Here is a 12,979-nt window from a genome sequence, read left to right as displayed (position 1 = left end):
TTCCTTTTTTGGAGACATTTCAGGAGATTTGCACACCCCTCTGATTCTGTGCATCCCAGCCAGCATGAGCAAGTAAACACATATCCACACTCACCCCCATATACACAAACACAAAATATTCCTTTATCATGATGCCCCTTGACATTAAATATGGTAAAATATTACATAAGATTCTCTAATCTACTCTGCTTATCAACTTTTTATTGACCTGCCAGCAAAGTCAAGACAAAAAATTCCTGTTGAGTGTCGAGTATCAAGGTCCCCTGTTACATTCATCTACTTTCCTGTCTCCTCTACTGGCCTGGGAGCCTCTCAAGAGCTGGGACTTTATTGCCATATCCTTAGAGCCTAGCTACTCATAGAAACTCCCCAGCATTAGCCCTATTCTCTAGCCTACAAAACGCCACTTCATCTCTTTGTGACATAGCAGGAGATTAGTAATAATAATCTTATGTTCATTCATTCAACAAATATTGAGCATCCGCCATTCATTTATTTATATATTCCTATAGCATACTCTTTATTCAGTGCAAGTCTCTGTGTGACTCATGGTGATGGATTCAAAAATGATCCAGACAGGGTTACTGCATTCAAGAAGTTTGTTGTCCAGGAGGAAAGAGAAGGCAAGAACATGAATAACTTTAATGTAAGGGGAAAATGGTATTCACCTACCGTGAGTTACCTTCAGAAAAAGGGGAGAGGATTTCTGGCTGGGGCAATCAGGGAAGAATTTTGGAAATAGTTGATGACACCTGAATGGGATATTTGAAGAGGAAGTGGCTTGTGGAAATTGTGAAGGAGGCAATGGTGCGCCAGACAAAGCGAAAATAAGAGGGGAAATTCATGGACAAAGGAAAGCACAGTTGTATGGGAATCACTGATTTTTGACTAGAGCCTAGGCTGGGGGAGAAGGTTAGGGGACCTAATCTAGGAAAGGAGAATTGGTTCTATGTTCAGGAAATGCATGGCATATGCAGCACTATACTGGGTCAGCCCTGGAAACAGCCATCACTAATCTGTCTTAGCACTCAGAAAAATGTATTATAGATCACGGGAATGTGGTGTCCAAATCCCTCTTCAGACCTCTCTCCAGGAAGTCACTTTTTTTTTTAATTGAGATATAGTTGATTTACAATATTGTATTAGTTTCAGGTGTACAGCAAAGTGATTTGGTTATACATATTATATATGTATATATATACTTTTCTATTCTTTTTCATTATAGTTTATTACAAGATAGTGAATATAGTTCTCTGTGCTATACAGTAAATCCCTATTGTTTATCTGTTTTATATATGGTATTGTTCATCTGTTAATCCCATACTCCTAATTTATCCCTCCCCACCCTTCCCGTTTGGTAACCAATAAGTTTGTTCTCTATGTCTGTGAGTCTGTTTCTGTTTTGTAAATAAGTTCATTCGTACTACTTTTTAGATTCCACATATAAGATTCCATTATATGATATCATATAGTATTTATCTTTCTCTCTCTGACTTACATCACTCAGTATCACATCTAATCAGATGCCTTGAAACACATTTGTTCAGGAGAGGAGAATCGCAAGCCACTCCTGGGCCACACCGTGGAGAGCCTTAAGTGATAGGCTGAGGAATCTAGGCTTTATTTCTCTGGCTTCAAGTAGTAATCAAGTATGGATTCAGAGTCAACACCATTAATATCATTCACTGGACTATAATAATGTAATCCGAAGATATACAGAATTTCTGTTGAAATGTGGGTGTTTGGAGGTTTACCTGAACATTAAATTAAGCCTTTCAAACATTTTATGTAAAATTTAAATTTGATCTCCTCCTTTATTCTCTGGTTATCAGTTTCTATTTCTTGTTATTATTAAGTTTCTAACGAGAGCTGTTTACCTCTTGTTTTCTAATTCCCTACAGGCTTGTAAATTCAGACCTGTTGTAATACTACATAAAATTAAAATATGTAGGTTCTGAGCAGTTGTTTGAGGAGCTTTCTGAATTTAAATTCAGATTCTATGACAACTGTTCAAGCTACTCAGACATTATTTCCTTTATCTGACTGATTTTTGGCAAGATGAATGATTATTGTACAAGTTACAATCTCTACCATTAAGTTACAGAACCAAGACAGTCATCAGTTATTCTCTTCTATACAAGGTGTAGCCTATGCAAAAATGCAAATACTGGTACATGGGTGAACTACTTGGCACCGAATTAATCTGGCTGGATAGAATCACATTCTGAGGGTCTTTCCTGACCTTTCTCAAAAGCAAAAATCTACTGAATTTTCAAAAGGATGTTTACAGACATTGGAAACAAATATAGAGAAGTGCAGTGATTTTAAAAAGCTCAGGTTGTCTCTGCTTCTAAATTTCCCATTCTTATGAAAGTAAGACTTTTCCAGAATATTCTCTGTAAGGATTCTAGGAAATTGAAGAGAATATCTATTAAGAGTGAATGATCTGGGAAATGGTTGACAACCACACTGCACTGCTGTTTAAAAGGAAAGGGAATAAAGGCTTGTCAAAGGGGACTCAGAATCCTTTGCTCCAATGACACTCATTTTGATTAGGTCCTCCCACCAAGCTCTCTTGTGCACTCGCTCTCTCTCTCTCTCTCTCTCTGTGTGTGTGTGTATATATATATATATATATATATATATATATATATATATATATATATATATATATCAGATTTCTAATTTGCCAAATAAGCTAAATAATGCTCCTTTCGAGGGGCTATCTAAATTGCATTTAGTTTCCTAGGAGGATAGAGATATTACTATACTTAAATTATTGTGCACACCAAGGGCAAATTAGCCACTGCCCTCACCACCACCCCTCCCCACATCCAGCTCCATGTGCAAAGGGGTATCAGGAATTCAAGACGGCAGAATGTAGAGCTCACCACACAGGTGATGGCATCAGACGGACCTGGATTTGCATCCCAGGTCACGTACTCACTAGTTGTATAACTTTTCCCTAAATGGTTTACTCTTTCAGAGCCTCTGTTTCTTAATCTGTAAAATGCGGATCATGACTGTACCTGACTCAGAGAATTACTATGGGGAATAACACTCCCAATCTCTGTTAAAGTACTCAACAGTAGAATTATTAGGAGATAGGGTAGAACATGCATGGGATGGAGGTGTTTTTCCGTATCTAAGCATCTCATTCTTATAGTATGAATTCTTACAGGCTAGAAATTTGCAAAGAGCTACACACCAATATCCCCTTTAGAGGTAATACTCCAAAATGGAAAGGTGTTTAACAAAAGCTTCCTATTCGTAATCAAAGCCTCCCCTTGTCACTGAGCAAGCCCAGCAGTCTGCTAGAAGCAGAACCGTACAAAATGCAATTTTTACTTTCCTGTGGTTCGGAGCCACTGCTGGTGCTGAAAATGAATGGGGAGGCAGTGAGGCATTGAGTTCAAGGTCAGGCCTGAAAAGGCAGAGGAATGAGACCTAAAAAAAGGTAGAACCCAGAGGAGTGGTGACAGGTGGGAAGGGAGGTGCCAAAGGTTCGCTTGCTTCCCTGCAGCATTTCCTCCGAGGGCTCCCCAGGTCCCTGTGCCCTTCCCCAGCCAGGAACCTCTGAAAAACTTGGATACTGTGTCTGCCACTCACGACACTCTGTACTACAAGTCTGTCGTGAAAGAGGCCTGGGTGTAAAACCTGGCTCTGCATGGTGACACTGGCTGTGACCTGGATCAGGTAACTTTCAGTCTCTGATTCTCAGATACCTTGTAAGATTTAATGGGCAAGAAAAGCACCAGCAGTGGCTCTTCCTCTTGGTAGACCCAGATATATCCTCAGACCCAATAGCCTGGTTAAGCTGCAGACCCCATAATGACCCCCCAATCCCGACCTCCCCTGAAACTCTCAAGTCAGACCTAGGTTCAAATCCCAGCTCTGTGACTTACTCGCTGTAAGACCTTGGGCAAGTTGCTTGATATTGTGTGTGTGTGACAGTGAAAGAGAGAGAGACAGCGAGTGAGTTTAAAGTTTACTAGGTACTATTGGATAAAATGGAAAATAAAAATAGATATCTCAGTTTTCCCCTGGAGTTTATAGTTTAGCAGATTTCTTTTCGTTGGGGAGCCTCAGTTTCCTCATCTGTAAAATGGGAATAACAGCATTTAGCCAGAAGAATCGTTGTTAAAGTTAAAATTAAAAAAGTTCTGAGCAAGGTGACTGTCATGTGGTGGGTGCTCAGTAGTGGATTACTGATGTCCTATTGCATGCAGTTTCTACAATATTGAATTATCTCTGTATTCCCCCACGATGCCATCCCCAGAAATCTGTCTGCTGTATTTCCCATGAGCCACTTTTGTGTAGTCTGATTGGTTACTGGATAACATGAACCAAGCAGCAGAGCCTGAGGGCTAGTCACGTGGGCTTAAGCACCAGATGAACCTGTTCGGGTCCTTCTCTGCCACTTATCCAAATGTGTGACCTTGGGAAAGCTACGTAACCTCTCTTAGCCTCATGTTACTCATCTTTGAAATGGAGGTAAGAACAGTTCCTACCCTAAGAATCATTACTCCTAAGAGTTTGTGTGTGTGTGTGTGTGTGTGTGCGCGCGCGCGCGCGTACCCGTAAGAGAGAGAGTAAGTTTAACGTCTACCAGGTATTCTGAGATTAATAATATGGTCTAGAGAGTTGTGTGCATTGGGAAGACTATACTAACTAAATCACAGAACTAATGGAAAATTGGAAATATGGCAACTTTTAAAAAGAAAAGTGAAATGATGCCTTGAAAGCCTATACTAAGGGGGATTTGACTCAGCCAGAGAGATCACAGTTGGCTTCCCTGAAGAAGTGACACTGGAGTAGAAAACTGAAGTACAGATAGGAGTTTGCTAGATGAATAGGGAGGGAAGGACATTCATTCCTAGCAAGCTTTCATCATCTGCATCACAAGCATATGATTGCCATCTTCTCGTCAGACTGTAACCACAAAGAGCTCTGGGATGTGTCTTTGTCATCTTCTGTCACCTGTAAGTTCCTTGAAGGAAGTAAGTGCTTAGTAAATATTTCTTGAATGAGTGAATGTTAATAGGAAATCAATATGTGTTTGTTGAATGAAATACAAAGTAACTGCTCTGCCCTCATCTCATGGCTTTATTCAGGATGCACTTAAGGAAGACACATAATTTAGTAAAAAAAACAAAACAAAAAAAAGACCGACATGGACCTTGCAGGCAAACAGACCACGCCCTCCTTATTTTGGCCCTATCACCTGAGGAAGTCATAGGACATCTCTGTGTTAGTCTCCTCATGTGTAAAATGGGAATAAGAGTAGCTTCTTTACAGGGTTATTTTAAAGGTTATGATGGTAAGTCTGCAACGCCTAATTAAAAGGGTGACTCAGAGTACACAGTCAAGAGATGAGTGTTGTGAATATTATTAGTATTAGAACATTGGCAAATTGCAGGCATGCAGTTTTTCAAAGACTTGCAGATTGCTGAAGACAGGCTAGGTACCGCTTGAAGGCCAGAGGGTATTATCATCCGGACATCCCGCAGACCTTTACGTTGCTGGAAATGTCTAGAGTTCATCAATGCACTGCAATCTCTTTCCAGTTCCTGAGTCAAATTGCAGGTTCAGATTCCCAGATGCATTGGTTATCATTGACTAGCAGCAGTTGGTAAAATATCCTGGGGCCTCAGTTTCCTTCTAGGGTTAATCATATAGTGTTTGCACAAGATAAAATAAGTTAATTCATGGGCATCTCATAGCACAAAGCCTGCCCAGGATAAGTAAGCAATACCTGTTAGCTGTTACTATTTCGACGGCCAGGCCCTGCTGGATTCTCTGTCAACTACTCTGTAACTGAATCAGCCTTTCCTGGGCTGGGAATTGCTTCCTTTTGTAATTCCCTTTACGGAAGGAAGAAAAGCAACTCCCCGCTGAGGTCTGGAAGCCTAGCTTCCCGGGCATCGCCCCCTCCTGAGCAGGTTCAGGGCCACTGAGGAGTCTAGGTGAGGCAGGTCAGCAGGGGCTAAAGGCTCTGGAAACTCTGCCTTCCCTCTGGAAACCACGGAGCTCGGCCCTACCCCTCTCTGCGTTCCTAACCCTGGAAGGCGCGATCTGCGGTTGCAGCCGAACAGTGGGCACGCTCGCAGCCCAAAGCAAGCTCGGGTCATCCGCGGGGCGCTCGGGCTTGCTGTGCTCCCCTGCGTGCAGGGACCTGGCTGCAGCTGCGGTGCCTCGAGTTTCGAAGAGCTGGAACCTCGGTGCGTGCAGCCAGGGAACCGAACCTCCCCCCCACCCCACCCCGCCAACCCCAGAACAGAACTGAACTCTGCACCAACCGCGTCTCGCGCACTCGGTGTCTGGTCTTGGAAATGCCTGGTTGGGGGAATCTCTCTGCAGACAAAGGGGTGCAGGAGCCCCTAGCGCCCCTCTTTCGCTGCCGTAATCCCCTCCCTGGTCCCATACCCCGCAGGCACAGCAGCTGCAGCCCCAGCGCCACCACCCAAGCCCCGGCGGCCTCGGCCTGTGCGCGCGCTCGGGGCCGGGGATTGGCTCGCACTCCCCATTCAGGGGCTGCGCAGGCTGGCGGGAGGTGCGCGGCGCTCCGTGTGTCTCTGTGTGTTTGTGTCTGTGTGTGTGTGCGCGCGCGCGTGCGTGTGGGCATGTGTGTGTGCGCGCGTGTGTGTCTGTGCGGCGCGCGGGCGGGAGCGTGTCTGTGCGCGCGGGGGATCCAGTGCGGGAGCCACTGGGTGTGCGTGCGTGTGTTATGGGTTTGATTCCAGAGCAGGTTGCACACTGGTCCTGGGTGGCTCGCAGGCTCAGGTCGTGCTTGGGCGTCCTCCTCCTAATCGTTTGCGAAGTAGCAGCAGCCGCAGCAGCCGCAGCAGCCGCAGCAGGAGCTGCGGCACATCGGCAGCAGCTCAGCGGCACAGCCGGCAGAACTGTGCAGAAGCGAGCACCGTTTGGGGAGTCCGGGGGGCGGGTAAGAGGGAGGAGGGGGACAGCCTGTCTTGGTCTTTGGGATTATTTTTCCCTTTCTTTCCTTCTCTCTCTTTCTTGAGGGTGTGTGTTACTCCCTCGAAGTGAAGGAATTTTGCTCCAAAGCGAGCTGGGACCGAAGACTCTAGGCTAAGTTATCTCTATGTAGATGGTGTCAGGGAGCGAAGCTACTGACCGAGCCGCTGGTAAATGTTTTTCACTTCTTACTCTTTAATGCTTAAGGCTTTTTTCCCCCTCTTTTCTTGCTTCCTTTCTGTTGCTCGTCATTCTGCAATCGCTCCTGAATCAGCCTGCAGTTCCCTTTTCTCTCTCTCCTTGCGTTTGTGCAGTTTGCAACTTGTTTCGTGGTTTTCTATGTATTTTTTTCCTCCTTCATCCTCAGATGAATGCTGGAACATTTAAATTCGGCACTTCAGGAGGTCATCATTAGTTGCATGAGTTTCAAGGGGGAGGGGAAAGATTGGTAGAGCAGACTGTTATTTCCCTGCAGAAGGACTGCCGGTTTCTCTCTAATGTTCATCGCAATTATAGGGATTTTTTTTAAGGATGCATTTTAACGTTGCATTGATGTTTAAGGTTATCGTTCTTCAGGATTACAATGCATTTTGACTCAGTTTTGCAGCATGACAGAAGCCAGTGATTCCAGAACTACTGTATGGTACATGCTGGCTAAAATATTCAAAATTAGAGGAAGAATCATTTGCATTCCAAAAGAGAATTTCTTAAAAATGCTGTTTTGCCTCACATTGCTGCAGACTTCCAGGAGGTAATAGTAGACACCACTACTCATGTTGCTTGCAAAGATAATAAACATATAAGTGGTTTAGTGCATCACATACTGTCCTGTTCTCCAGTGTTTGAGCTTTTGCTTAAATTTACTTAATAATAAATTTAGGGCTATGGAAAAGGAGGGAGATTGCTAGTATTGTTTTATTTAAAATTGCGAGACATGTTCAGCAATTTCTAATCCCCAAACCAGCCCTTTCTTAGATCTTACTTGAAGTGGCATCTGGTCAATTGGGGAGGGGGAGGGGAAGGGCAGTTTCTGCCATCCACATGGAACAAAATTATTTTAAATAGCCAGCATAATGCATGCAAATTGAACTCTTAACTCCTTTCTTAGAAATAGAACTGACTCTAACTCTTGCTTCCAGGATGTTTTAAATATTATTTAAAAATTAACGTACCACAGTTCTTTCATGTATTCGTATTTAAGTTCTTTGGAGGGTCCTTAGCAGTTAACCATGTTTCGTTTGTTTTGCTCTTTTCCCCCCTAACTTTTCAGTTCCAGTTCAGTAGAAACACTGAAGGGTCAGTAAGTAAAGGCAAATCAGCAGTTTAAAAAGAAATCAGTTGATAGTTGTGAAAATTTCTGCTAAGCCATGGGAAAATAAGCTAAAATAATGACAGCTTAAATGTAGGGAGGGAAGTGGGGGGTAGAACGGATTGCAATTTCAGTATGTGTGTTACCATCCTGAGGAGCTCTGAACTCTAGATTCAGATGAGGATATCCGGTTCAGGGATACTCTGAGGCACACACATTTTACAGAGGGAAAATATTGTTATTTAAGGAAGCCTGCTTCTCTGTGCTTGCCACATCAGAGACCAGCAATTACCTAGGTGCAAAGAGTATGTTTGCAATAATACCGCTCAACTGTGTTTTAATGTAAACTTAGCTGATGTTGGAAGAGCAGCATAAAACAGTTTAGGACTTGGAACAAAACAAACTGTAAATTAACTCAAGTCAGACCCTCTTTTCTATAGAAGAAAGCCTACTCCAAGACACCATGCAAATTCACCTGTTCTGGGCTGCCTGTGTTGACGAAAGCTTTTCTTGAAATTGTGGACAGGATTCCTAAGATCTAAAGCTTATTTCTTCTTTTGTAGTCTGCTGATGGTAATAAGACGTTTTATTTAGAATGAAAGCTCAGCTTACTCCTGGGTCCCTTGAGATGGCAATATTGCTATTTAAAATATTTTTACGGACCCTTGCCATTTACCATTTTGATCAAGTTGGAGGGAAAAACCCAGCTTCCATTTATTTGGATCACAGTTGTCTTTGAAGCATTTGTTTGCCTGGTTACAAAGGAAAAATGAATTTGTATAGTAAATTATGATCCTAAGAACCCAAGTCTTCTAAAGCAGGGCTTTCTCATTCTAAGACCAAAACCAGAAAGCAGTATACTCCATGCTGAGCAGCTGCATTATTTCTCTGGCATATTCCACAAACAGGGGCACAAACAGATAACTGACCAGGCTAAGGACTGATTTCACGTGGCCCATGAAGCAAGATTTCTAATTGTTATATAATATATTCAGAGCATGAATTTATTTATGAAACAGCACGATTAGCTTCAGTTTCAGCATCTTCACTAGTTATGAAGACCAAGAGTCCATTGATTTAAAGAACACATTCCTTCCTGCTGTGGTTGGTTTTTACCCACCCACCCCTTTCTACGTCTAGTTTCCTGGCAACTTCGGAAAAGCTCTGAGAGTTTGTGTTAAAATATTAAACATAGCTATGTTTTGGGTGTATTGCCTGGTGAGATTGCTATTCAGTCAGCTGGATTTGTAATTACTCTTATATGGTTCTGTGTGGTATAGTGTTTGTGGCTTGTTGGTGGTTTTCTTATTATTGTTATTGATGTTAAGTTTTCCATTAAATCTTAACTAAGCTCGTTTTTCCTTTCTGTGCCTGGTGTTGATCTCAGATTAATGTGTCAAAATAATACCATCCTCTTGCTAAGCTTGTTGGTAAATTAGGTAGTTTACGTTCAATTGGTGTTTGTGTTGAATTTCAGCATTTCCAAAGGCATGGCATCTGACGTCTTGGGGAGATGGTAACTTTTTTAGGACAGGCTGTGTAGCAAGAGACTGTTGGTTCATGGAACTTGACAATGACAATACATTTGCCTGTATTGTTAAGGCTCCTATTCTCATTTTGATAAGAGTAGAGTTTTATCTGCATGTGTGGGGTGTTTATTATGCTAGAGTTACTGAATGTTTCTTGAAGTAATGACTTTTTTTTTCACTGTGAATTGAAAGGAACTCTGCACTCCTTGTGTGTTTTTGAGGAAAACCTGTATTGGTGAGCTTTTCCATTGTTTTCTATTCTGTGTAGACTAATTTTGAGAAGTGATTTCTGGTGAAATATGGTCAAGGTCATTGCCAAGGGCCTTTTTATCCCTCTCCACTTAAAAACTCAAACTTAAACTGCAAGTCCGATTTAAAGTGACAAAACTTATATCAGACTACTATCTCAAATGGGACTATGTGAAAAGCATATGTTTTTGTCTCTCGTTACTTTGTGTGAAGCAACAGTTTTATTCTTTGACTTACTGGTTCCTAGTAGCCCTGATATACTCACAGGAAGAAACCTTCCATTCTGTACTCATAGTACATACAACAGATTCTCAGCCTTCAGGGAAGATTGTAAGGACATTTTCGGGGGGCGGTGGGAGGGATGGCTGTCTTTTCATATGTTCTTAATGGAAAGAGGAACGTAACAATAATTCATAAAATGTGATGTCGATCTAATTAGATAATACCCCATTTAAAATTTTGTGAAACCAACAGTAATTTTATAAGAGTCATGTGCAGTGAGAGCAAATAGTAGCTTTGTCAAAGTATTTCTTTCTACTTCTGCTTTCGCTTTTGCTTTGTAAACGGAATATCCACAATGTTTAGGACTTTGTACTACCAGTAAATTGTGTGCATATATATATATATGTGTGTGTGTGTGTGTGTGTATATATATGATTGTTTTCTCTACCTAACAAAGATAAACCATTACTTAACATATTATTTTAGCTCCGCTAAAAGTATCCTGTTCATATTTCTAGAAGATTTTATGAAGTTGAAGAGATATAAAATCTTTTCCCCAAAATTCGTGTTACTCACTGCCCCAAGTCTACTTAATATATTGCATTTTCCAATGTGATTTTGAACTTGAAATATTGCAGCCTTTTTGTATGAATTCCTCATGGCAAAAAAATGAAGCACCTTGAGAAATAGTTTGCACATAAAGTTCCCTCATTTTTGCTGAAAGACTTTAATTGGTCTCCCTCTTCTAAGTGTATGTAGCATTACCAACCTTTTAGACAAAAAGAATTATCAGGAAAAAAGTATGGTTATGTGCTTTTCAGCAGTAGTGTGGGTAAAAAGAGAGCAGGCGTTTTAACTCTTTGCATGTAAATTTAATGAATAGAAATTGAGATTAAATAATGCAGCTAATACGTTAAAATAAAATCGAGTTTCCCCAGCAAAGATTTTTTTCCCCTGGACAATATGAACTGATCTTTGACTCTGATGGAACGATTGAGAGCGTTCCTCATCTCATCACCAGAATATTGGTGGTGGGTACCAAAGATCCTGCATCCATTTTGGGAAAGTATGCGTGCGTGGTTTGGGAGGAAAGAGATGGTTTCTTTAAAAGTTTAGACTTCTTATGCTTTAACTGCAGTTCTTTCAGAGGAGGCTCTGCTCTCCTTGATACTTGTTTAGATCACCTATGAAGACTCCTCATTATTTCTCCCGTCCCTGATTTGGTTCTCCCACAGGTTATTCTAATATTAATATGATGCCAGATTAACCAGCTTAGTTGTTCTTATCATTGTGTTAGTTTGTGACTTCTGGAATATGATGCAGATCTATAAAAGTTTAGGTCTCGGCCTTATGAAAGATAGTCTATTTAATTGTTCTGGTGACTAAATTATTTAGCTGTATAGGCTTAAACCTGTTAAAAAATATTAGAAATTTTGTATGATCCATTTCTATCATTATGGCCCTGGTAAAGTACTTATTTTATAATCTATAAAAGGGAGTTATGGACCTTGTAAAATAAAGAATTTATTTATGAATTTGGTTCAAAAGAATAAGTCATTTTTGTTTGTTTGTTTAGTTACCTCAGTCTTCAGTTTACCTATTAGGAGGCAAAAACTAAAGTTGGAGAATATAATTCACTTGGTGAAGATAAAATTGATGCTAACAATAATATACTGATTTCACATCTTTAGAGAGGACAATTCTATGGAGGATTCTTTTGGAAAAGGCTGATGTTTAAATGTCATTTTTATTATTGCTTAGGATTTAACTGATACTCAATGTCTTGACATTTCTCCTCCTTTAATTAGAGGAATAAGAGTATATGTGGAAAAAGAAATACATCATTAAATAGAAATGATTAGGTTCTTAGATTATTTCTAAGAATGAAATTGCACTATTAGAGAAGATAGCTATGTCCACACTTATGGCTAATTCAAACAGTAAATAGCTACATAGCTAAAATTATAGTTATTATTAGGGAACTTACTGCAACAGACTTTGTGATCTTAACTGTGATAATTTTTCTAAACCATGTCAAATGTAAGAGTATATGGTTACGTACTATACAGTTCAGTAGATATTACCTATTACCTAGAAGGAACATAGGCAAATTAAAGCTGCATGAAAGTGTATTTCAGGCTTTTTTTTTTTTTTTATTCCTTCAGTAAGCAGTTTTTAGACTCCCAAGACAGGCCAGGTACTGTGCTCTGCTAAGAGCTAGATCTTATGCTAAGAGTAATTTGATGCCAAAGTGATGTCTAAGAAAGTAAATGAGAATAGAAGTAGGTTTTTTTTTTTTTAATACAAGATAAAGCTTTGCTCTTTGTGTCACTTGAGAGTATATTAGAAAAGTGATTTAATTTAATTTTTTTTTAGGATTTGCTCAGGCAATAATTGTATACAAATATCTTCTCATTCTCTGCCTTCTATATGCCCAACTCATGTCTATTCATGTAGTCTGGTGCGATATGACCTCTGGAATTGGAGACCTCAGTCAAAATGTGGCTCTACCTGCATGGATTTAATGGAGGCATGAGGGCAAGGCAGTGTGAGTTTGTGGGAAGAGGATGCAGACCAGAGAGAAATGTACTCTGTAGTTGGCTACCATTTCCTTATGGTAATAATCATGCCACCAGTTTTAGTTTTAGCCTCACCTAAACTTTTGGAGAAGATACAAACTGCTCCTCTAACCTTA

This window comes from Mesoplodon bidens, assembly GCF_964165515.1.
Source record: "Mesoplodon bidens genome assembly, chromosome: 4".
NCBI classification, from domain to species: Eukaryota; Metazoa; Chordata; class Mammalia; order Artiodactyla; family Ziphiidae; genus Mesoplodon; species Mesoplodon bidens.
The sequence above is the reverse complement of the archived record's forward strand: the minus strand, read 5'-3'. Positions refer to the sequence as shown.